General features: G+C 37.8%; 1 non-coding gene across 1 annotated transcript; it reads right to left on the bottom strand.

The window, feature by feature from the left end:
• Window positions 1–9,610: 9,610 nt before the first annotated feature.
• Window positions 9,611–9,717, bottom strand: LOC118591710. The gene has a single exon (XR_004946000.1). It is a non-coding gene; the product is annotated as a U6 spliceosomal RNA (small nuclear RNA).
• Between the last annotated feature and the right edge of the window lie 13,627 nt (window positions 9,718–23,344).

Genomic DNA, 23,344 nt, shown 5'->3' with positions numbered 1-23,344 from the left:
TAGCCCATTTCTTAATTGGACTGTTGGGCATTTTGATGTCTAAATTCTTGAGCTCTTTATATATTCTGGATATCAACCCTATGTCAGATGTGTGGTTGGTGAAGACCTTTTCCCATTCTGTAGGCTGTCACTTTGTCTTGTTGACCATGAACTTTGCTCTACAAAAGCTTCTCAGTTTCAAGAGGTCCCATTGATTGATTGTTTCTCTCAGTATCTGTGCTACTGGTGTTATATCTAGGAAGTGATCTCCTATGCCAAAGAGTTCAAGACTACTTCTTACTTTCTCTTCTATCAGGTTGAGAGTAACTGGATTTATGTTGAGGTCTTTGATCCACTTGGACTTAATTTTGTGCATGGTAACAGATATGGATCTATTTGCAGCCTTCTACATCTAGTTGACATCTAGTTATGCCAGCGCCATTTGTTGAAGATATTTTCTTTTTCCCATTGTACAGTTTTAGCTTCTTTGTCCAAAATTGTATGTTCATAGGTGTGCAGGTTAATATAAGGGTTTTCAATTTGCTTTCATTGGTACACATATCTGTTTCTATGCCAGTACCAAGCTGTTTTTATTACTGTAGCTCTATAGTAGAGCTTGAGGTCAGGGATTGTGATGCCTCCAGAGGTTGTTTTATTGTATAGGATCCTTTAGGCTATCCTGGATTTTTTGTTTTTCCATATGAAGTTGAGTATTATTCTCTCCAAGTCTGTGAAGAACTGTGTTGGTAATTTGATGCGGATTGCACTGACTCTGTAGATTGCTTTTGGTAAGATAGTCATTTTTACTATTTTAACCCTGCCTATCCATGAGCATGGGAAATCTTTCCATTTTCTGACATCTTCTTCAATTTCTTTTTTCAGGGACTTAAAGTTCTTGTCATAGAGGTCTTTCACATGCTTAGTTAGAGAAATCCCAAGGTATTTCATATCATTTGTGGTTATTGTAAAGGGTGATGTATCTCTGAGTTCCTTCTCAGCCTGTTTGTCTATTGTATATAAGAGGGCTACTGATATTTTTGAGTTGATCTTGTATCCAGCTATGTTGCTGAAGGTGTTTATATGTTGTATCTGTTCCTTGATTGAATTTTTTGGGTCACTCATGTATACTATCTTGTCATCTGCAAATAGGGAAAGCTTGACTTCTTCCTTTCCAATTTGTATCCCCTTAATCTCCTTATGTTGTCTTATAGCTCTGGCTCGAACTTCAAGAACTATATTGAATAAGTATGGGGAGAGCGGACTTGCCTTGTTCCTGATTTTAGTGGTATTGCTTTGAGTTTCTCTCCATTAAATTTTATGTTGGCTGCTGTCTTGCTGTAAGCTGCCTTTATTATGCTTAGGTATGTTCCCTGTATTCCTGATCACAAAAAGACCTTTATCATGAAGGGGTGTTGGATTTTGTCAAATGTCTTTTCTGTGTCTAATTCAGATAGTCTGCTTTTGGCTGAATCGCCAGTGCACATGGACAGTCAGAGCTTAAGGAAGCCAGAGCCCAGGCTTGACTCAGCTCAAAGGGCTCATTGACGTGGTTGAATTAAAGCTTTCAGCCAGAACGCATCTATGCTTTCTTACTCTCTGTCTCTCTCTGGATTCCCACCTCAACGCTAGGTAGCTGTTTTGAAATTCCCTCAGATTTCTACTATTCTACGCAGAATTGGTAAGTCATTTATATCAGATATTTTAAAAGAAACTATTTCAAAGAGATTTTTTCACAATTTAAAAAAATGGGTTTTATGGGTACATTGGAAGAAAATTGGGCTTTGTTTGAAATTTTAGGCAGTGTGATAATGGGACAACTATATGAGAAGATTAATGTTGATCAAATTATGTACATTATTAATCTTCTTATCCTTATTTTACTATTTAAAAAGATAGTCAATTTAAGTGCCAGGATAAAAATTTCAGAAAATCTGTTAAACCTGTTAAAATGAATTTTAGAGAAATTAAGATTCAGACAGAAGAAACTGACAGTGAAGTTGTTTCAGGATTGGATTATAAGGTTACAGAAAGAAAGCCTGTTTTCAGACAATCACCCTTAATTTATCCAGTAACCATAAAACAGCAACCTGGTCAAGTGACTACACAAAATATTTGGACTCCAGTTGAAATGTTAAACTTAGGAAGGTTTAAGGAAGCAATAGTATCTTATGGCATGCATTCTCCATATGTAAAGCAAATGTTAAACTCCTGGTCAACTTATAATAGAATTATACCACAGGACTGGCACAGGTGGTTCTGGAATCCAGACAGCAGCTCCAGTGCCAAATGTGGTTCAAAGAGGAAGCTAAAAACATAGCAAACCAATGTAGGGATAGGGGTATACAAATCTTCCAAAATCAGCTTGTTGGAGAAGGCCAACATGCTGCAGTACAAACACAATGTTTATATGATATGCAAACTCTAATTCTATATTGAATGACAGCCTTGAATGCATGGGACAGAGTTGAGGAACCAGGAAAGAAAACTGAGTCATTTACAAAGGTTATACAGGGCCCAAAAGAATCTTTCACAGATTTCTTACAAAGACGGGCTTCAACAGTAAAGAGAATGGTCCCAAATTCAGAAGCTAGCCAGATAATCATTGAATCTTTGGCTTTTGAGAACGCAAATGCAGCATGCAAGAGAATAATCAGGCCATTAAAGGCAAGACCTGCGCCCTTGGAAGATTGGATTAGAGACACGGTTAATGTTGAGGCTCATGATCATGATAATATGTGGGTAGAAGAAGCAATTTCAAGAGGTTTGAGGAATGCCAGATATTTTAGATGTGGAAAAGAAGGACATTCAAAAGGGGACTGTAAACAGGGCACTTCTAGAAACAATGTTTCTTTAAGGAACAATGGCAACAGAATGCCCATTCCTTCTGGAGTATGTTGAAGGTATGGTAAGGGCAGACACTGGACCAATGAATGTAGATCAACAAGGGACAGACAAGGTAATATGTTGCCTCTGTCTTCGGAAACTCCCAGGGGCCTCAGGCAGGCCCCTACAGTGAATCCAGTTCAGACCTTTCCTGTAATCGTAGAGGAGACCCCTACTCAGAGCAGTTAAATAACCAAATGCCTATTGGAATAAACCAGGCTACTCAGAGTAATGGAACAACTGAGGCAGAGAGAACAGAAAATTCAGGAGAGACCATAAAGAAAAATTTTTGGCAAACTTCTATAAATGAACAAAGACTAAAACTAACAATAAAAATAAATGGTGTTTTGTTGTCTGGTCTGGTAGACACAGGTGCTGATGTCACCATAATTGCACCAGATTTTTGGCATCCATCTTGGCCTCTTCAGGAGGTAAATGTTCAACTGTTAGGAATTGGAACATTATCTCAAGTTAGACAGAGTGCAAGATGGCTCGAATGTATAGGCCCAGAAGGACAGAGAGGCAGATTAAAACCATACGTGGCTAACATAGCCATGAACCTGTAGGGTCAAGACCTGTTACAACAATGGAATACTCAGATTAACATCCCTCCAACCTCATAAATAAATCATAAACTAGCACATGTTTCTGAGATAAATATTAGAAGGTATTATTCTAATGAGTGGTCACCAGCCATCCATATTATACAAGAACAGGGCAGAAAAACTGATGATCTTCCAAAGACACCAACAGCTCTACCTTTAAAATGGTTAACAACAGCTCTACCTTTAAAATGGTTAACAGACAAGCCTGTATGGGTTCATCAATAGCCTTTAACAACAGAGAAACTCCAGGCTCTAGAAGAGCTGGTAGAAGAACAGTTAAATGCTCAACATATTGAAGAATCTACTAGCCCATGGAATTCTCCTGTATTTGTTATTAAAAAGAAATCTGGTAAATGGAAAATGGTAACAGACCTTAGAGCAATTAAAAAAGTAATTCAGCCAATGGGCTCTCTACAATCTGGAATTCCTTTGCCTACTCTGTTACCTAAAGGATGACCTCTTATAGTTATCGATTTAAAAGAATGTTTCTTTTCAATACCCTTACAAGAAAAAGACAGAGAAAGATTTGCTTTCATGGTGCCTACTTACAATAACTCCCAACTGGTTAGAAGATTTCAATGGAGAGTCCTCCCACAGGGAATGTTGAATAGTCCAACCCTGTGCCAATATTTTGTACTACAGGCCTTGGAAGTGATACATAAAAAATGTCCTAAATCTTTAATTATCACTATATGGATGATATTTTACTAGCTGACTCAAATGCAGATACTTTAGAAACAATGTTTGAAGAAGTAAAGAAAATATTGCCTCGCTGGGGATTACAAATTCCTCCTGAAAAGATACAAAGAGGAGATCCTATTAATTATTTAGGGGATAAATTCAAGCTACAAAAATTTAGACCTCAAAAGGTGCAAATTAGGAGAGATCGCCTACAGACTCTTAATGACTTTCAAAGATTATTTGGGGACATTTCTCATCTACAAACTATTGTTGAGGTAAAAAATGATGAACTGAATAATTTGTTCAAAACCTTAGAAGGTGACAAGGACTTAAATAGTCCTAGAGAATTATCACCTGAAGCTGAGAAAGAATTGGCCTTGGTAGAAAAAAAAGTACATGAAGGATATGTGGATCATATTGATCCAAAGCTGGATTGCATTTTGGTTATTTTACCTTCTAGGCATTCTTTACAGAAATATTAATGCAGAGAGAAGATATTATATTGGAATGGATATTTTACCAAATAAACCAAACAAAAAATTTAAAACTTGTGTGGAAAAAATCTCTGACTTAATTTTAAAAGGAAAATTGAGACTTTGTCAATTAGCAGGAATAGACCCAGCAGAAATTGTTGTACCTTTAACTAAAGAGAACATTGAAAAATTATGAACTGAAAGTGAACCTTAGCAAATATCCTAAAAAGAATAGAATTGTTCTTATAAAGAGAGCTGATTGGATCTTGCCTCGAATTGTACTGAAAAACCCATACCTGGAGTTTAGACATTTTATACAGATTCCAACAAACAAGGAAAGGCAGGTTACAAATCAGGAAATTTAAGTAAAATTGTTCAAAGTCCTTACAATTCAGTTCAAAAATTAGAATTGTATGCTATTCTGTTGGTATTAATGGGTTTTTCAGAACCTCTCAACATAGTTACTGACTCTCAGTATCCTGAAAGAGTGGTATTCCATATTGAGACTACAGAATTTATCCCTGATGCTTCAGAATTAACTTCACTATTTATTCAATTACAAGATACAATCAGGGAAAGGAGTCATCCTTTATATATAACTCACATACGATCCCATACTGGTCTGCCAGGCCCTCTAGCACAAGGTGATGATGGGATTGAAAAATTATTTATAGGAAATGTGCTGGAGGCCTCAGTATTGCATAAGAAACTTCATGTCAATAGTAAAGGTTTAAAAAAGATTTTTCAATAACCTGACAACAAGTCAAGAAAATTGTAAAGAAATGTCCTACTTGTTCCTTGTACAATCAGACACCATTACCATGAGGATGTAACACAAAGGGTACTCAATGGAATGAAATCTGGCAGATGGATGTGTTTCACTTTACAGAATTTGGAAAATTGAAATATGTACACCATATTATAGATACTTACTCAGGATTTCAATGGGCGACTGCTTTGAGTTCTGAAAAAGCTGATTCTATAATCACTCATTTGCTAGAAGTTGTGGCCATCATGGGTAAACTTATATAAATTAAAACTGACAATGCTCCAGCATATGTCTCTAATAAAATGAAACAGTTCTTTGCTCATTATAATATAAAGCATATTACAGGTATACCACATAATCCTGCAGGCCAAGCAGTTATAGAAAGATCCAACAGAACTCTAAAGGACATGATAAATAAACAGAAAGGGGTAACAAAAACCCTGAGAAATAGACTGCACAATGCTCTATTAACTCTGAATTTTCTCATTGCTAATGACAAAGGAACAACAGCTGCAGAGAGACATTAGTTAATAGAAAAAAAAAATCTACAGAATTAAATCAGCCTATATACTTCAAGGATGTGCTGACCTCAGAATGGAAACCAGGGTATGTGTTACGTTGGGGATGTGGTTTTGCTTTCGTTTCTGCAGGAATAAATAAGCTGTGGGTACCATCAAATTTGATAAAGGTTTGATTGGAAAAAGAGAGACCTCTTAATTAGAGGAGGTTATAGTTCATCAACCAACATGACCATCCAGTTTAAACTCACTTATACCATTAATACATGCCTTTTCATTTAATCAGATGTAACTTGCCAAAAGGGAACCTCCCCAAAATTAGTCTTGGGGAAGGGTTTTTGTTTTTGTCTTTTAGAAGAATGAAGGCTAAGGAATCTGAAGAACACTGGACAAATGAGACAACTAAAGAAAAAGGACAAATCATCTGTCCCAGGAAAAAAGAGTAAAATGGCCTATTGGTATATCAGCTACAAAATCTCACAAATCTTCCTAAATGTTTGTTTCTTCTCTTCTCTAAAAAATTAATACTATTGGTCTTCTTATAGTCCCAGTTCAATTAAAGTTTAAAGCTGACTTTGGAGTTGGAGAATGGCTCTCTCCTCCTTTAAACACAAGCATGTTGTTAAAAGGAAAATGAAAACTCCCTGTATAATACCAGAAGAAAGAGCCATCTTCTGACATGGGATAGGATTAAAACCAAATTAATTAAGGGACTATTCTATTACTAATCTCAATTCTTTGATTCTATTCTGATTCTTTAAACTTTTCTTAAAGTATGAATTCTATATCAAAATTTACTATATACATATATATATGTATATATATATGTATATATACATATATATATATTTTTTAAACTTTGTTAAGATAATAATGGTCATATAGAGTACTAATTAATTCTAGAGAAAAGGCTTCAATTAGCTGCCTATACATGTCTTTGTGTTCAAGTCTCTTTTCAGTTTTCTGTAGGAAATCACAGCTAGGCCTAACATCAAATGAAATCTCCAGGAAGAAGATGGGGCCCCACAACGACAATTCCACATGGAAAATAATATCACTAAGCTGACAAACATCATCTACAGATCAGGTTTGGACTACAAAGTTCTTAGAGCAAGTCTGAGATGGCTAGCTGAGATGATCCAGTTTCAAAGACTACTTGAATAAGGACTTGAGATAAAGCCTGAACTTTGGCATTATGGATAACAAAAAATATAGTTACCTTTCCTAGAATTTGACAATTAACCCACAATTTGTCTTTTCAAAAATACAGATAACTTCACCCATACCCAGAAGAAAGCAATTTTAAGTATACGATGCCCACATTCCCAAAGGGGTGGTGTGGGGTGGGTGGATTTTTGGTCTTTTTATGGGTTTTGGATCTGGGATAGTTTTCATTGTTTAGGAGGGTTGGTTACAAGTTGTTGTTAAGGGTTAGGAAAAGGGCAAGACAAAAAATGCTTGTTGAAAAGAAAAAAGAAAAAGACAATTACTAGTTTTAAATACTTTACATTGGATTGGATTGTTTTATATTGTATACAAATTATTATTATTATTGAGATTGAGATTGTTAGAATATACCCTACACATATTTCTAATCTTGCTCAAGATATTGTATTTATACCATTCATTTAACAATGTAATGCAATTTGCTAATCATTGAATGTTAGTATTACCAATTATTCAGATATATAGAAATGAAAGTTAGTGGTTAGACAATACAATTGAACTTGTAGTCATATTAGGTGTGTTTTCAAGATCAAACAGATACATTTTAGATAGACAGGTCATCTTCAAACCCTTCAGAGATCTACAGAATATTGCATTTAAAATGTTTTAATAACTTAGGAATTTTTCTTTTTTGCTATGACTATGAGACATGACGGCTCCTGGCAGTACCAATCTACTTCAGAGAAAATATGGGCATTGAAGAAACTGCATATGGAGTTAACTTTCATTGTGGCAAAAGTTAGCCACTGGACAACTAAGTATCCTCGAATCAACTGCTGACAAACAGGACAGACAGGACATGAAACCAAGGACTCACAATTCTTGCCAAAACAAGTGTGGTTGTGGCTTTAACAAAAGGCATCTTCTGAAGCCAGGACAATATGGCACCATCCCTGAAGTGAGTGGCCTTTGCAATCTGTAATAGGTACCGTGCCCTTTTCTTTGAAGGCAGCTGAACAGGGAGTGGGCCAATGGCTTCTGAAGTGCAATGGAACAGCACATGAAACAGTTATTCTTGAAGAATAACTAAGCTCGCCCCTCTCAATAGTAGACTGGCATTTAATAGAGGGATGTGGAGAAGAACAGGATGCCGAGATGAAGCCACATATACACAGCCAAGAAAAATGGACAGCTGAATTGAACAAAAAAAAAAAAAAAAAAAAAAAAAAAATCAATACTTTACAGAATTTAAAATCCTGAATCATGACATGACACTAATGGAATTCAGGTGTTTCTTGTACATGGACCGCTCTCACCAAATGTGAGGTCAAACTATTGACCTTGTATACATCCTAGTTCACAAATGAGTCTGTCAGATATGCTAAACCTATAGGCTGAAGATGATGCCCCAACACTGCGGAGAAACCTCAGGTGACTGTTCAGGCAGCTGGCTGTTTAGGTCAACTCACAATTTTTTGGGAAGCTGCTTGCATGCACTTCCTGTTTTTATTTTTTATTAGGTAGTATTATTTCCTTCTTGGGTCTCTCTCTGAGTGAGTTGAAGATCAGTTAGTTATAGTTATAATTATCTTTATTAAGGATTTCAGAAAAACTCACTAAGAGCTGTAAGTGTATAAATTTGAAAGACGTTATAAGACAGTTCTGTTAGCAATATAAGTTAAGATAGAAAATGAATTAGCTACATTTTGGACTTACCAAAATAGGATAGATAATGGAATTATTTTCTCTGAATTTGTCAAATGAAAATGGACTAGACATTGTTTAGGTATTTATTGTTTATATATATATATATATATATAGTATATATAGTTATTATACTTTTGTATATAGTTTTTCTTATATTAGTTATAACTTTTTCCTTTTTTTTCTTTTTATTAAAATAGAAAAGGGGAAATATAGTGATAATTTATTTGTATTGAAATGTGATTTTATTAATATGTTAATAAAGTTGCCTTGAGGTCAGAGCAAGCCAGAGCAGAAGATGGGCGGTAGTGGTGCACACCTTTTATCCCAGCACTTGGGAGGCAGTGTTAGTTAGATCTCTTTGTGTTCAAGGACACAGCCAGCATGGTAGATACATGCCTTTAATCTCATTAGCAACCATAGAAGACCTGGAGGTCTGTACAAACAGGCAATGATGAGGAGGTCATGTGGCTGGGTTTACAACCAATGAGAAAACAGAACAGAAAGTCTATAAATAGAAAGGACACACAGCAAAAGGTCGCTTGCAGAGAGAAAGGACAGCAGAAGCAGTGAAGGGTAAGGTTTTCCGTTCTTGCTCTGACCTCCTGGTTTTTAACTCTGCAATTGGTTCTGTGTTTCTCATTTAATAAGCCGGTTACATCTACAATGATCACGGTTTTTTGTTTGATGGTTTGTTTGACTGTTTGAGATTGTTTATGTGGTGTATTATATTGATGGACTTTCATATGTTGAACCACCCTTGCATCCCGGGGATGAAACCTATTTGATAATGGTGGATAATTGTTTTGATGTGTTCTTGGAGTGTATTTGAAAAATATGGAATGCTTCATGCATTTGCATGTCATCCTTGCACAGGTGCCATGCTCATCTTCTCTGTATTGTTCAAATTTTAGTATATGTGCTGCTAAAGCAAGCACTCACTTTTTTTTTCTTTTTTTAAAATTATATTTGTGTTTTAATTTTATATATCAGCCATGGGTTCCCTGTCCTTCCCCCTCCTGCACTCACCTCCTTCCCCTCCATTCCCATCTCCTCCAGGGCAAAGACACCCCTGGGTATTCAGCGCAACCTTGTAGATTCAGTCCAGTCCCCTCCTTCCAGGCTGAGCAAAGTGTCCCTGCATAAGCCCAAGGCTCCAAACAGCCAGCTCATGCACTAAGGATAGGTCCTGGTCCCACAGCCTGGATGCCTCCCAAACAGTTCAAGCTATTCAATTGTCTCACTTATCCAGAGGGCCTGATCCAGTTGGGGGCTCCACAGCCTTTGGTTCATAATTCATGTGCTTCCATTCATTTGGATATTTGTCCCTGTGCTTTTTCAATCTTGGTCTCAACAATTCACTCTTATAGTCCCTCCTCTTTCTCTACAATTGGACACCTGGAGCTCCACCTGGGGCCTGGGTGAGGATCTCTGCATCCACTTCCATCAGTTATTGAATGAGGGTTCCAGCATGACTGTTACGGTGTTTGGCCATCTGATCACCAGACAAGGTCACATCAGGCTTTCTCTCGACCATTATCAGCAGACTACAGAGGATGTATCATTGTGGATTTCTGAGAACCTCTACAGCACTCTGCCTATTCCTGTTCTCATGTGGTCTTCATGAGTCCCCAGGGGATTCTTTGCACTGGAGGAGATGGGAATGGAGGGGAGGGCTTTGCGGGAAGTTGGGGGTGGGAGCGGGAGTGGGGAGGACAGGGGAACCCATGGCTGATGTGTAAACTTAAAACACAAATATAATAATAATAATAATAATAATAATAATAATAATAATAATAAAATAATAATAACAATAATAATAATAATAATAATGACTGGATTATAATAGCCTAGGACAATTCTGATGGAAAATTTTGGTAGGTCCTTTTATTAATAAGGAAATCACATCACCTTTTATTTGGAGTCATGTCACCTTTTGAATACTGTTGAATATTTTTAAACTATCTTTTAAAATGTATTTTAGCTGAGCCAGAGATGTCAGTGAATGTCACTTGATGGTTGAATGTAGTTCATAAAGGCAATAGAGTTTATCAAGGGATATAAGACATGCAGCAATACTAACTTAATGAAAAAAATAAATCCTTGCTTTAAATCCAAAAAAAAAGAAGACAACTTTATGTTAGTTAAATAATGTATGCCGTATATTCCCAGCTTCTCACAGTCTTTTGAAGCTTCATAGCATTATCTCATGGCTGCACACATTTGAAATCAATAATCAGTTAAGAAGTGTAAAAAGAAAGGTTGTTGGTGGTGCACATCTTTATTCCCAGCACTTGACAAGCAGATCTCTGTGAGTTCAACAAGAATACACAAAGAAACACTGTCTCAAAAAAAAAAAATAAAGAAAAAAGTGTGACACACAAGACCATATCAAAATAAGTTAAAATTTCATAAATTTCATATATATATTATAAAATGTAATGACTGAGCTTACTTTTCTGGCATGGGTTTTAGGCTCGACCAGTCATTGTTTAGCCACTTCCTCAATCTCCAGGCCACCCTAATCCCAGCACATCTCGTAAGCAGGACTGACACTGTAGGTACCATTTGAAGTCTTGCCTGTTCACAAGAGATGGCCAGTTCAGGCTATATACCCACTATTGCTAAGAGACTTAGCTAGGGTCATCCTTGAAGAGTCCTGGGAGATTCCCTTGTACCGAGTTTTTACTTGATTCTGAAATGTCCCCCCTTCATAGTGGTATCTTTCAGTACTCTCCCTCTCTATCCCCCACAGCTTGATCCTTGAAGTTTCCAGCCCCACTTCCCTCAGTATGCTCATGAAATCTCCTCTATTTCCCCTTCCCAGTGAGATCCATGTGTCCCCTCTTGAACTCTCCTAGCTACCTAGTCTCTATGGGTCTATGGATTATAGCATAGTTATCCTTTATTTCACAGCTAATATTCACTTATGAGTGATTACATACCATATTTATCTTTCTGCATCTGGGTTACTTCACTCAGGATAAATTTTTCTGGTTCTACCCAGTTGTCTTTAAATTTTATACTGTCATTTTTTAACAGCTGATTAATGCTCAGTTGGAGCACCAGGTCTCACAGGCTGAATGAACTAGAGACCTAGGATAGAATCAAACACAAGGAGAGGGAAAAAAAGTCAATGTAATGATGCCTAAATACTGTCTACTATACTCACTCATTGTCCATTCCACTTAATTTCAGGGCATTATAATATAGAATATTTGATAATGGACAGGAGGAATACTCATCCTTTGTATGTCATCAGAATGACATCATCCAATGACTGATGAAAACAGATGTAGACCCACAGCCCAACATTAGGAAGGGCTCTGGGATTATTGAAGAAGAGGAAGACAAAGGACTGCAGAAACCACAGTGGTCAAGGACACCACACAAAATCTACAGAAGCAAGTAACCTGGGCTCATAGAGGTTCACAGAGACCGAACTGACAACCAGGGAGCCTGCAGGGAACTGAGCTAGGCACTCTGCATGTATGTTAGAGTTCTGTAGCTTATTCTTCTTGTGTAACTCCTAACAGTGGGGGCAGGGGCTGCGTGTGACTCTTTTTCTAACATTTAGGTCTGTACTTCTGGGTCATTTTGCCCAGCCTTAATACAGGGCAGGTACTTAGTCTTACTGCAACTTGATATGCCATGTTTTGTTGATCTCAATGGGAGACCTGCCCTTTTGTGAACAGAAACAGAGAAGTAGTTTGGGGGAAGGAAGCAGAGGAAGGGAGGGAAAGGGGTTGAGGGGAGAGGAGGGAGGGGAAACTGTGGCCATGATGTTAAATAGATAGATAGATAGATAGATAGATAGATAGATAGATAGATAATTTAATAAACAACTGGGTACAGGCCAGATGTTACTATTGTCAGTAGCTTTATGTTTGTATATTTGAATCAGACCATGTTGGAATTTTTACATCAGAATAAATAGCAAACTTACATATTTAAACTCAATTTGTGGTTGAATGATTATCTGGTTTATGAGAATTACATCTCAGTGTTAATACTGAAAGCTAGAAATAAATGTTGATCAAATCTTTAGAATGTATACTGTCAATTTTACCATAAATTATTCCAAGATATTAAATCATCCATTAATAATAACAGCACTAGTGGGCATACCAAAGTACACAGGGAAAGAACCACAAAGCCTCAACAATACATGAAGAATGATAAGCAGCTGAGGAGCAGGAGAGATCTTACCGAGGGAAGAGCACAACAATCAGTTTTTCAGCACCACATGGAGATCCCTTAGATTATACATACAAATAATATTTAGGGACTGTGCAGGTTATATTTAGGAATATATACAAATATTCATATAGACATGTAATAGCCAACAGTGAAAAAAGAGGCCATGTCTTTGAAGGACATTAGAGAAGGGTATATGGGAGGGTTTGGATGGAGGAACGAAAGAGAAATGCTGCCATTATGTTATCATCTCAGAAAGAAGCAATAACAAAATAAATTCAACAGCTCTATTACAGCAGTGTGTTTCTTTCTTTCTTTCTTTTTATCTTTCTTTCTTTCTTTCTTTCTTTCTTTCTTTCTTTCTTTCTTTTCTTTGTGACAATTGGGTGTCCTAATATGTGATTGACTAGAGTGATGAACATGACACAGTGGATCCTATAGAAATAGCCAATTCTTTTGGCAAATAATTAGTACATACTACTAAATGAAAATCATGCCAGCCAGATGTTAACTAGAGTAGTGTACATGGAACATCTCCTGAATAAAGTCACATACAAGATGTACAAATTTAGTTTTTAAGTGGGTCACACTAGTTATTTCTTCAAGACAGTTCCTTAGGTAGCTCTGAACATCATCTACATTTCTTTGTTCCCCATCCATTTAAAAAATACTTGTGTGTTGTGTAATCCTTCCAGATACAGAAGAACGGCATGATTAGCTTGGGCTGGGTTTCTCCTTTCACTTGAAGCGGGATGTGCTTCAAAGCTTTCTTTGTGAGTTGCAATTGTAAAAAACACAAACCAAGGTGAACATCAATTGAGCTTCCAAGGTATAGAATAGGAATGGACATTGTACTGGTACTCTCAACAACATAAATCTTGGGCTCTGAAGGAACAGCTTTCATTAAATTATTGATAAATTTTGTCCCTCAAGGTGTGACCAAAAGCAGATAGTAAAAACAGAGAAGAGTCATAAGTCAAGAACCATTATTGAATCATTTACAGATATGGACACTGACATACTTTTGAATTGATTATTGCCTTAGGTAAGTACCTGTATGCTTTGATACAAAGGAGAATCATTCACTTCCCAGATAAAGGCATACTGAGTAGGTTTGTCATTGTCTACACAGAACAATATGAAATGTTCATTAGTAGTTCATCTTGTAATTTTTCAATAATTTAAAAAAGGGTGTGTATGAGTGTGTGTGTTTGCATGTGTTTGTGTGCGTGTGTGTGTGTGTGTGTGTGTGTGTGTGTGTGTTATGCATGTAAGTATGGATGACTATTGAGACTAGAGACAGCTGTCAGATTTTGAGGGTTGGCTTTATAGACAGTGATCAGCTGTTGAGCTCTTAGAACTAAACTCTGATCTTATGGAAAAGCAACAAACACTTTCAGCCAGTATCCCAAATCTACACCTGCTGTCTTTTACATTTTTTAATAAAGCAATATGTTTTAGTATGTCAGTACTACATATGGATATTTTGCATTCTGTGAAAGGATATGATCTAAAAGGGTATATCCAATACATAGTAAACATTTATTTTATTAAATACACTTGTTTCAACTGTAAGTGATTAAATAATTATCACTGGAAAGTGAAACACCATTATATTATTATTATAATTTGCATAGGTATACATATCAATTACAAAAGTTGTTGTCATACAAGTAAATATGATAGTATTATATAAAGACTACAAAGTCTAATAGTTTAAGAATTCAGTGAAAGTATTGTTTGACTTTCAAAATAAAACACTTATGGTGCAAAATCTTGAATCATTCTAATTGAGATACTGAACATAATAACTGTCATTAAATCAATTGTACATTCCAAGTCACTATCAATTCTAAGTAAAATGAAAATAGCATTTTCATTGGAATATTATATTCTGTATTATAAAATACATGAGATTCAAAACACAAAGAAATTGATTTTAAAATTAGTTTGCACATGTGAGGCAATGAATGATGCATATGTTTATGATGAAATATTTGAAACTCAATATACTGATACTAAAGATATTTAAGTGTTTTAAGAAGCCAATGATATTTTGATAAGGTAATAGCTGATGCTGTGGGACAAATAGATTTGCACGTATAGCAATAAAATAGAAAATTATCAGGAAATATTTGTCACTCAGACACTAGTAACAAAATATAATCAGCAAAACAAATGATACAGTGAATAAAATGTGCAAAGATTTTGAATAAACTTCATGATCTTGATGAAAAATCAATGCAGCATATTCTGGATACATATAGCATTTATGTATAACTTTATACCTTGTCCCTTAATTGTATTGGTGAATCAAGGGTAATGACTGAAACATGCAAGTTAAACAAAGAAATAAAGATTTCATATTTGAACATGACAAACTGGGATATATTATATAAAATCAGAGATAATGATAGGCCAAACACACCTATCTAAACGGATTTATGGCCCACTCCCTGAGATGTAACTAATGCCTAACACTGCTATGTTGGCCATAACATGAAATTAAACAGGCCATTGGATGTGGTCATATTTTATTTGTGCTCTAACAAGTAAAGCTTGCCTGCGGATTAGAGGACAAAATCACCCAGTATATTAAACATAGGAATCAGGCAGTGGTAACACATGCCTTTAATTCTAGTATTAAATTCGTGTTGCAGGAGAATTAGTTTTCTCCAATAAAGTTTAATTAAGTGTATATACCACTTTTAAGGGCAAGCCCCTCCTTTCTCCCATTGATTGGACTTCTGGAGCTCTGCCTAGGACCCGACCATGGATTTCTGTATCTGCTTCCTTCAGTCACTGGATGAGGGTTCTATGATGACAGGAAATTCAGGCACTGGATCACCAGAGTAAGCCAGCTCACACACCCTCTCTACTATTGCCAGTAGTCTATGGCGGAGTCATTTTTGTGGATTCTTGTGAATTCCTGGGAACCTCCCTAGCACTCTGCTTCTCCCTATTTGCATGGTGTCTTCATTTATCGTGGTATCTATGAGCAAGAGATATTGAGACCATGAGTAGAGATAGTATAGAGACAACTGGCCAAAATAGTGGAAACACATGAACTATGAACCAATAGTTGAGGAGCCCCCATGGTACTGGATAAGTGAGACAGTTGTTTATCTTGAACAGTTTAGGGAGGTCCAGGCAGTGGGATCATGACCTGTTCCTATTGCATGAGCCTATAGATATGATGTAGATCATTGAATCTACCCTGATTAAAAAAAAAAAAAGAAAGAAAGAAAGAATAAGATAAATGGGTAGATAATTGAATCTACTCTAAAAAGAAAATGGGATAGATATAAAAATGACAAAAGTTAGATTACTGAATCTATTATGAAAGAAAGAAAGAATATAGATATAATAAGGTAAAAAGGGAGGTTATTGGGTCTACTTTTTAAAAGGAACTGCTTGTTTTAAATAAGATAAGTAATGACAATTTTTGTCTGAGTTTATCAAATGTTACTGGACTGGACATTGTTAATATATATAATGGGTTTTTTGTCTGAATCTGTCAAACGTTAATGGACTAGACATTGTTAATGTAATTCTTGACTATATATATTGTATATACTTATTGGATATTTTTTCCGTATATTAGTTATAAGCTTTTTAAAAAAAATAGACAAAAAAGGGGAAATGTGGTGGCATTGTGTTCCCAAAATATTGTGCATGCTAATGAACTTATCTGGGGTCAGGGCACAGAACAGCCACTAGATACAGTGGCTAGAAAATGGTGGCACTCATGCCTTTAATCCTGGCATTCCACAGGCAGGATTCCCTCTGGATCTCTTCGAGTTCAAGGCCACATTGGAAGCAGCCAGGCTTGGTGACACTTGCCTTTAATCCCAGAAAGTGAGCTTTTAATCCCCAGAAGTGATGACAGACAGTAGAAAGGAATATAAGTCGTGAGGTACAGAAACTAGAAGCATTTGGCTAGTTAGGCATTTAGGCTTTTGAGCATCAGTTCAGCTAAGATTCATCTGGATGAGGACTCAGAAGCTTCTAGTCTGAGGAAACAGGATCACCTGAGGAACTGGCTGGGTGAGGTAGCTGTGGCTTGTTCTGCTTCTCTGATATTCCAGCATTCACCCCAATAACTGGCCTCAGGTTTGATTTTATTAATAAGACCATTTAAGACACTTTGCACAGCCTTGGTGCAGGGAGGAGGAGTTTGGACCTACCTCAACTGAATGTACCAGGCTCTACTGACTCCTATGTGAGACCTTGCCTTGGAGGAGGCAAGAAAGGAGGGTGTGGTGGGGGGTAGCCTGGGGAGCAGGAGGAGGGAGGAGAGAGATATGAATAGAAATGAATAGAAACCTCTCTTAATAAAAAGAAAAGATTAATTCGAAAGCCTTTAAAATGGGGGCAGGGGGTGGGGGCAAGCCCCATGCCCAGTTGTAGATTGCTAATACAAAATGAACTTATTCTTATTTCTGTAGATTTGGTGGGATGGAGTCTCATACTTCTTTGAGCATTTTTTCTTACTTCTTTCTTGAATGTATATTGTAGTTTCTGATTCTGTTTTTATGGGTTCTGGTGTGTGTGTGTGTGTGTGTGTGTGTGTGTGTGTGTCTGTGCGTGTGTGTGTGTGTGTGTGTGTGTGTGTGTGTGTGTATGTGTTTGTGCTTTTTTCTGATTTGTTTATTCTAATTGCCTGGTTCTGTTTGTTTGTTTGTCAGTTTTTAAAAATATAGAGAAAGAAAGTTTGTAAATGGATGAGAAGAGGTGGGTAAAATCTGAGAGAAGATTGGGAACAGGAATTATAATCAGAATATATTATATGAAAATATTTAACAAAAACTTTAAAGTAGCAGAAATTAATTGAAATTTAAATTTGTTTTACTTAATTAAGGAATAAAATAATAAGAACAAAATATTCTTTAATGTGAAAGAATATTTAGTTGAAAAGTAAAATGAGTTTAGGATAATAAGAACAGACAACGTGCCATGGAAGAAACACGTAGAACTCCCATTTCTCCAGCAATTTGATAAAGGCAATTACCACCATACTTGATGACCTGAGTTTTGTGTTTTGAGCCCATATTGTAGAAGGCAAAAACAAATGCCTGGAGTTACCGAAGGAACACTGGACTATTCCATCATGTTGTTCTGGCAGGCCTTGTCCTTCTCTTCTATTCCCGTTGCCTTGCTAAAAACAGCTAGATTACATCCCTAAAGCTAGCCACCAAGGTCTGTCCCCTTATTTAGCCACTTCCTCCTCTTGAGGCTGATTACCAAAGTCCAGCAGTCAAAGCCTTCTTAGGCTCATCTACTTAACATGCCCAGTTAAAATTAAACACCCCATCCGAACACTTAATGTCCCCCTGTGTCTTTATAAACTGTGATTTGCTTATGTGCCACATCTGTCTCCTCTACATCCAGAGGCAGTCCTTTTTCCTCTGGGACAAACACCCATTCCCCATTTCCCTTTTCCTGTTCCCCTTCTTCCTTGTACCCTATCTCCCTTACCACCACATACTAGCCCATTCTAACACAGACCTCCCCTTTTCCTCCTCTTAAAAATTACACCTGCAAAGTCATTTGCTGCTGTGCTCTGCTTGGTCAGAAAGCAGCCGCTTTACCTCTTCTTCCAATTTAATAAAGGTTATTGTGGTGATATTGTGTTCCCTAAAATATTGGGCACCCTAATAAACTTATCTGGTGTCAGCGATAAGAACAGCCACTAGATATAGAGGCCAGAAAATGGTGACACACATGCCTTTAGAGCAGAAAGGTATATGAAATGTGAAAACCAGAAACCAGAAGCTTTTGGCTGGTTAACTTTTCAGGCTTTCGAGTAGCAGTTCAGCTGTGATTCATTTTGGATGAGGACACAGAAGCTTCCAGTCTGAGGAAACAGGATCAGCTGAGGAACTGGTGAGGTGAGGAAGCTGTGGCCTGTTCTGCTTCTCTGATCTTCCAGTGTTCACCCCAGTACTTGGCTCTGGGTTTGTTTTTATTAATAAGACCCATTAAGATTCATGCTACAGGCTATCACCTTGAAAGCATGTGTTTGTGTGCAGTCTGTGCCTAATCTGGGGTGCCAGAAGAAGCCCCCCTCTTCAGTGGTTCTTTCAATGATGATTTCAAGTTAGACTACAGAATACTAGTAATCAAAACAGTATTTCAACTGATAGTGAAACAGTCGTATTAATCACTGGAATAGAATTAACAAGTCAGATAAGAACTACATCCCCCCGGCCACCTCATTTTTGACAGAGTCCAAAAATATATTCTAGAATTTGGTTCATTTACTTCAGTATGGCACAAATTAGAGTCATCTGAGAAGAGGAAAGTCACCTAAGAAGGTGCATCCATCAGACTGGCTGCTAGGCAAATCTATGGAGACATTTTTTTTTTTATTAATTATTAATGGTTGATGGTCTAGTCCACTGTAGAATATGCTTCTTCTAAGCAGTTAATGCTGGGTGGTATAATGAGAACATGAGGGGTCCACATGGCTGAGTTGGGGAGGGACAGAGAGGGAGAAGAATGAAAGAAATATCTTGACAGAGTGAGTCAATATGAGATTAGAGAGAAACCTGGTGCTAGGGAAATCCCCAGGAACCTACAAGGATGACTCCAGCTAAGACACCAAGCAATAATGGAGTGGGTGCCTGAACTAGTCTCCCCTGTACTCAGATTGGTAAATACCCCAATTGTCATCACAGAACCTATATCCAGTGACTGATGGAAGCAGATGCACAGACTCACAGCCAAGCACTTGGCCGAGCTTATGGAGTTCAGTCGAAGAGAGGAAGGAGGGAATGAGGGACCATAGGAGCAAAGAGTTGTCAAGATCATGATGGGCAAAACCACAAAGACAGCTGACACAAGCTAGTGGGAGCTCACGAAGTTTGGACTGACAGCTAGGGAACCTGCATGAGACCAAACTCGGTCCTCTAAATGTGGGTGACAGTTGTGTGGCTGGATCTATTTGTGGGGCTCCTGGCAATGTGACCAGTACCTATCCTGGGTACATGAACTAGCTTTTTAGAGCCTATCTCCTATGGTGGTATGCCTTATTCAGCCTTGATGCTGGGGAAAGGGGCTTATTCCTGTCCCAATTTGGTACACCTGTTGGTGTTGACTACCCAAAGGGGCCTTACTCCCTATCAGAAGTGAATGGGATGGGATGGAATGGAGAAAGTTGGATGGCAACAGGAGAAGGGGGAACAGTGGTTGGTATGTAAAATGGAAAAAATAAATTAAATGAACTAAGTTGATCCACTCCCCCCACTCCTGAAAAAAGAAAAAAAAAAAAAAAAAAAGCCATGATGGTGGACAGAGAAAGTCCACCATGGCCTCTTCTTTAGTTCCTGCTTTCATGTTCCTAATATGAGTTCCTGTGATTTCTCTATGTAAGGACTGAGATATATAAACCAAATAAGCCACATTGTTCTTATCACAGCGACAGAAAGCTAACTATACACTGGAGAAAAGAAGGCATTTCCAACAATGGTACTACATAAACAACACAGTCATTTTTATTAGAGTAAATTTAGATGGTTATCTCTCCTCCTTCACATAATTCAAGACTAAATGGATCAAAGACCTCAACATAATATCTGACACCCTGTATCTGACAGAGAAGAAATTTGGGAATACGTTTCAACTCATAGATACAGAAAGCAGTTTTCTAAATAGTACCCGATTAGTGCAAGCTTTAAGAACATCAAGTAACAAATTGTACTATTGATAATCACAAGCTCCAGGGAGGCTACCTAGAAAATGGGACCCGAGGAAAGACACAGGGATCACCCAATGACAGAGAAACGGATGAGATCTACTTGAACAACCTGGATGACAGTGGGAGTAATGAAGGGCAAGTTTCGAGGGAAAGAAAGCTTAGGGGAGCAGGAGATCCCAGCTGGATCAAGAACAGAAAGGGAGAAAAAGGAATAACAGACCATGATAAATGAAGACCACATGAGAACAGGAATAGGCAGAGTGCTGGAGAGGTCCCCAGAAATCCACAATAATACGTCCTCTGTAGACTGCTGGCAATGGAAGAGAGAAAGCCTGATCTGACCTAGTCTGGTAATCAGATGGCCAAACACCCTAACTGTTGTGCTTGAACTCTCCTCCATTAACAGATGGAAGTGGATGCAGAGATCCTCAGCCAGGCCCCAGGTGGAGTGCCAGGAGTCCAATTGTCCAGAAAGAGGAGGGGTATGAGTGTGAATTGTTGAGACCAAGATTAGAAAAGCACAGGGACAAATAGCCAAACGAATGGATGCACATGAATTATGAACCAAAGGCTGTGGAGCCCCCAGCTGGATTAGGCCCTCTGGATAAGTGAGACAATTGAATAGCTTGAACTATTTGGGAGTCATCCAGGCTGTGGGACCAGGACCTGTCCTTAGTGCATGAGCTGGCTGTTTGGAACCTTGGGCTTACACATGGACACTTTGCTCAGCCTGGAAGGAGGGGACTGGACCTGCCTGTACTGAATCCACCAGGATTAAATGAATCCCAGGGGAGTCTTGACCCTGGAGGAGATGGGAATGGAGGGGAGGGGATAGGGGGGAGTTGGAGGCAGGGGCAGGGGGGGGAGTACAGGGGAACCCATGGCTCATGTGTAAACTTAAAACACAAATATAATTTTAAAAAAAGACCCCCGCACACACACAAAAAGAAAGAAAATCACAAGCTTCTATGTAGAAAATGACACTGTCAATTGAATGAAAAGACCATATTGAATGGGAAAAAATTCAACCACTACATAACTAAGAGAGTGTTAGGATCTAGAATAACCTAAATACAAGAAAGTCAAACAACCCAATAACAATTGGGGAATGAAATTAAGCAGGATTATCCAGAAAAAAAAAGTATGTTTTAAAAGCAAAAATACTTAGCCATTTGAAAAATGCATACTAGAAGCATTTTGAGATTTAACCTTACTCTAGTCAGAATGGCAAAGATATAAAGATATGATTATACCACTGCACACATGATCTTACATCAGATGTGAGTGCTGGTTGGAAGTGGTGCTACATAGTTTTGGACCATTATATGAGTCCTTCTCCAATGCATCTCCAGATGAAGTAAAGCCCCCAGGTACAGTCTCACTAGGCAAGGACCAGTGGGCTTCAGAACAACACAGAAAACTGTTGGTACAGCATGGCCTGCATGCTCTCTGTTCTTTCTCACAACATGGATGATATTCTTGACCAGTTTTAGTGTCACTTTGAAGTCAAGCTTGGGAAAGATATGATCATTTCCAGGAACCCAATTTGCTTTTCTCAAATATTTTCCCCTAAAATTCTTTGGGAGCTGATGTTCTTAGGTTTCTTTTTTGTTGTTTTGTTTTGTTTTTTTATTTCAAATTTTATTTTTGTATGGATATTTGTGTTTCAATTTTACACATCAGCCATGGGTTCCCCTGTCCTCCCCCATCCCACCTCCCCTGTCCTCACCTCCCCCCCAGCCCCTATCCCCCCAATTCCCATCTCCTCCAGGACAAAGACTCCCCTGGGGATTCAGCTCAACCTGGTAGTATCAGTACAGGCAAGTCCAGTGCCCTCAGGTTTCTTATCTGCAGAAGCCAGCTGTCACTCCAGACCCTAGGACCTGTCCTGATTCAGTGCAGACAGGATCAGGGACAGCTCACCCTTGTTTCTGTAAATATTCTTTTTAGGTTTTGAACAACATTGTTGTTCTTGCCATTGTGTGTCTATGTTAATCACCTTTTACTTTTGTAAAGACAGGATGCCCTGCCTCCATATTTGGCCAACCTAGCAAAAATGAGAAGTGTTATTTTTGGTTTTAAAATGTTTTGATGTAAAACTTGGAAAAAAAATTGACATATTTGTTTTTCCCAGAGGTTAACAATGGATGGTGGGAAAAACATGTTTGTTAGCATAGAGAAAAGTGTGCTTGCTTTTGAAATGTAAATAAATAAAGACCGCATGAGCTATTCTATTCTGGGCTGGCCACTTCTGTGAAACTCATCTGGTGGTCAGATAATTTGTTCATTTGTGTTGATATCCCTTCTTGGTCTCAGGGATTGGGTCTGCAGCAAGTGCTGGTACAACATCTGCACAAAACAAGGCCAGTCAAAATCCCAACAGGAATGGGAGGACCCATAAAATTCACTTCCTAGCTTAGGATCTAACTTTGAGACTGCTGGGCTTGGGACAGTCAGCTTTCTTCAAGATTAATTTTCTGATAGGTTAACCATATGTTACATATTGACCTCTATATCTGTACACATACTCCTAGAAATAATAGGCCTTATTGGGATTAAAGAATAATACATTAACTGGAAATATTATTGATTGTGGAGTTTGAGGGAGGATATTGGACTGCAAAAAGAGAAGGGTCAAAAATTCTGATCAAAAAAACATTTGCAGATGT

This window comes from Onychomys torridus, chromosome 9, assembly GCF_903995425.1.
Source record: "Onychomys torridus chromosome 9, mOncTor1.1, whole genome shotgun sequence".
Classification (NCBI taxonomy): Eukaryota; Metazoa; Chordata; class Mammalia; order Rodentia; family Cricetidae; genus Onychomys; species Onychomys torridus.
The sequence above is the reverse complement of the archived record's forward strand: the minus strand, read 5'-3'. Positions and strand labels throughout refer to the sequence as shown.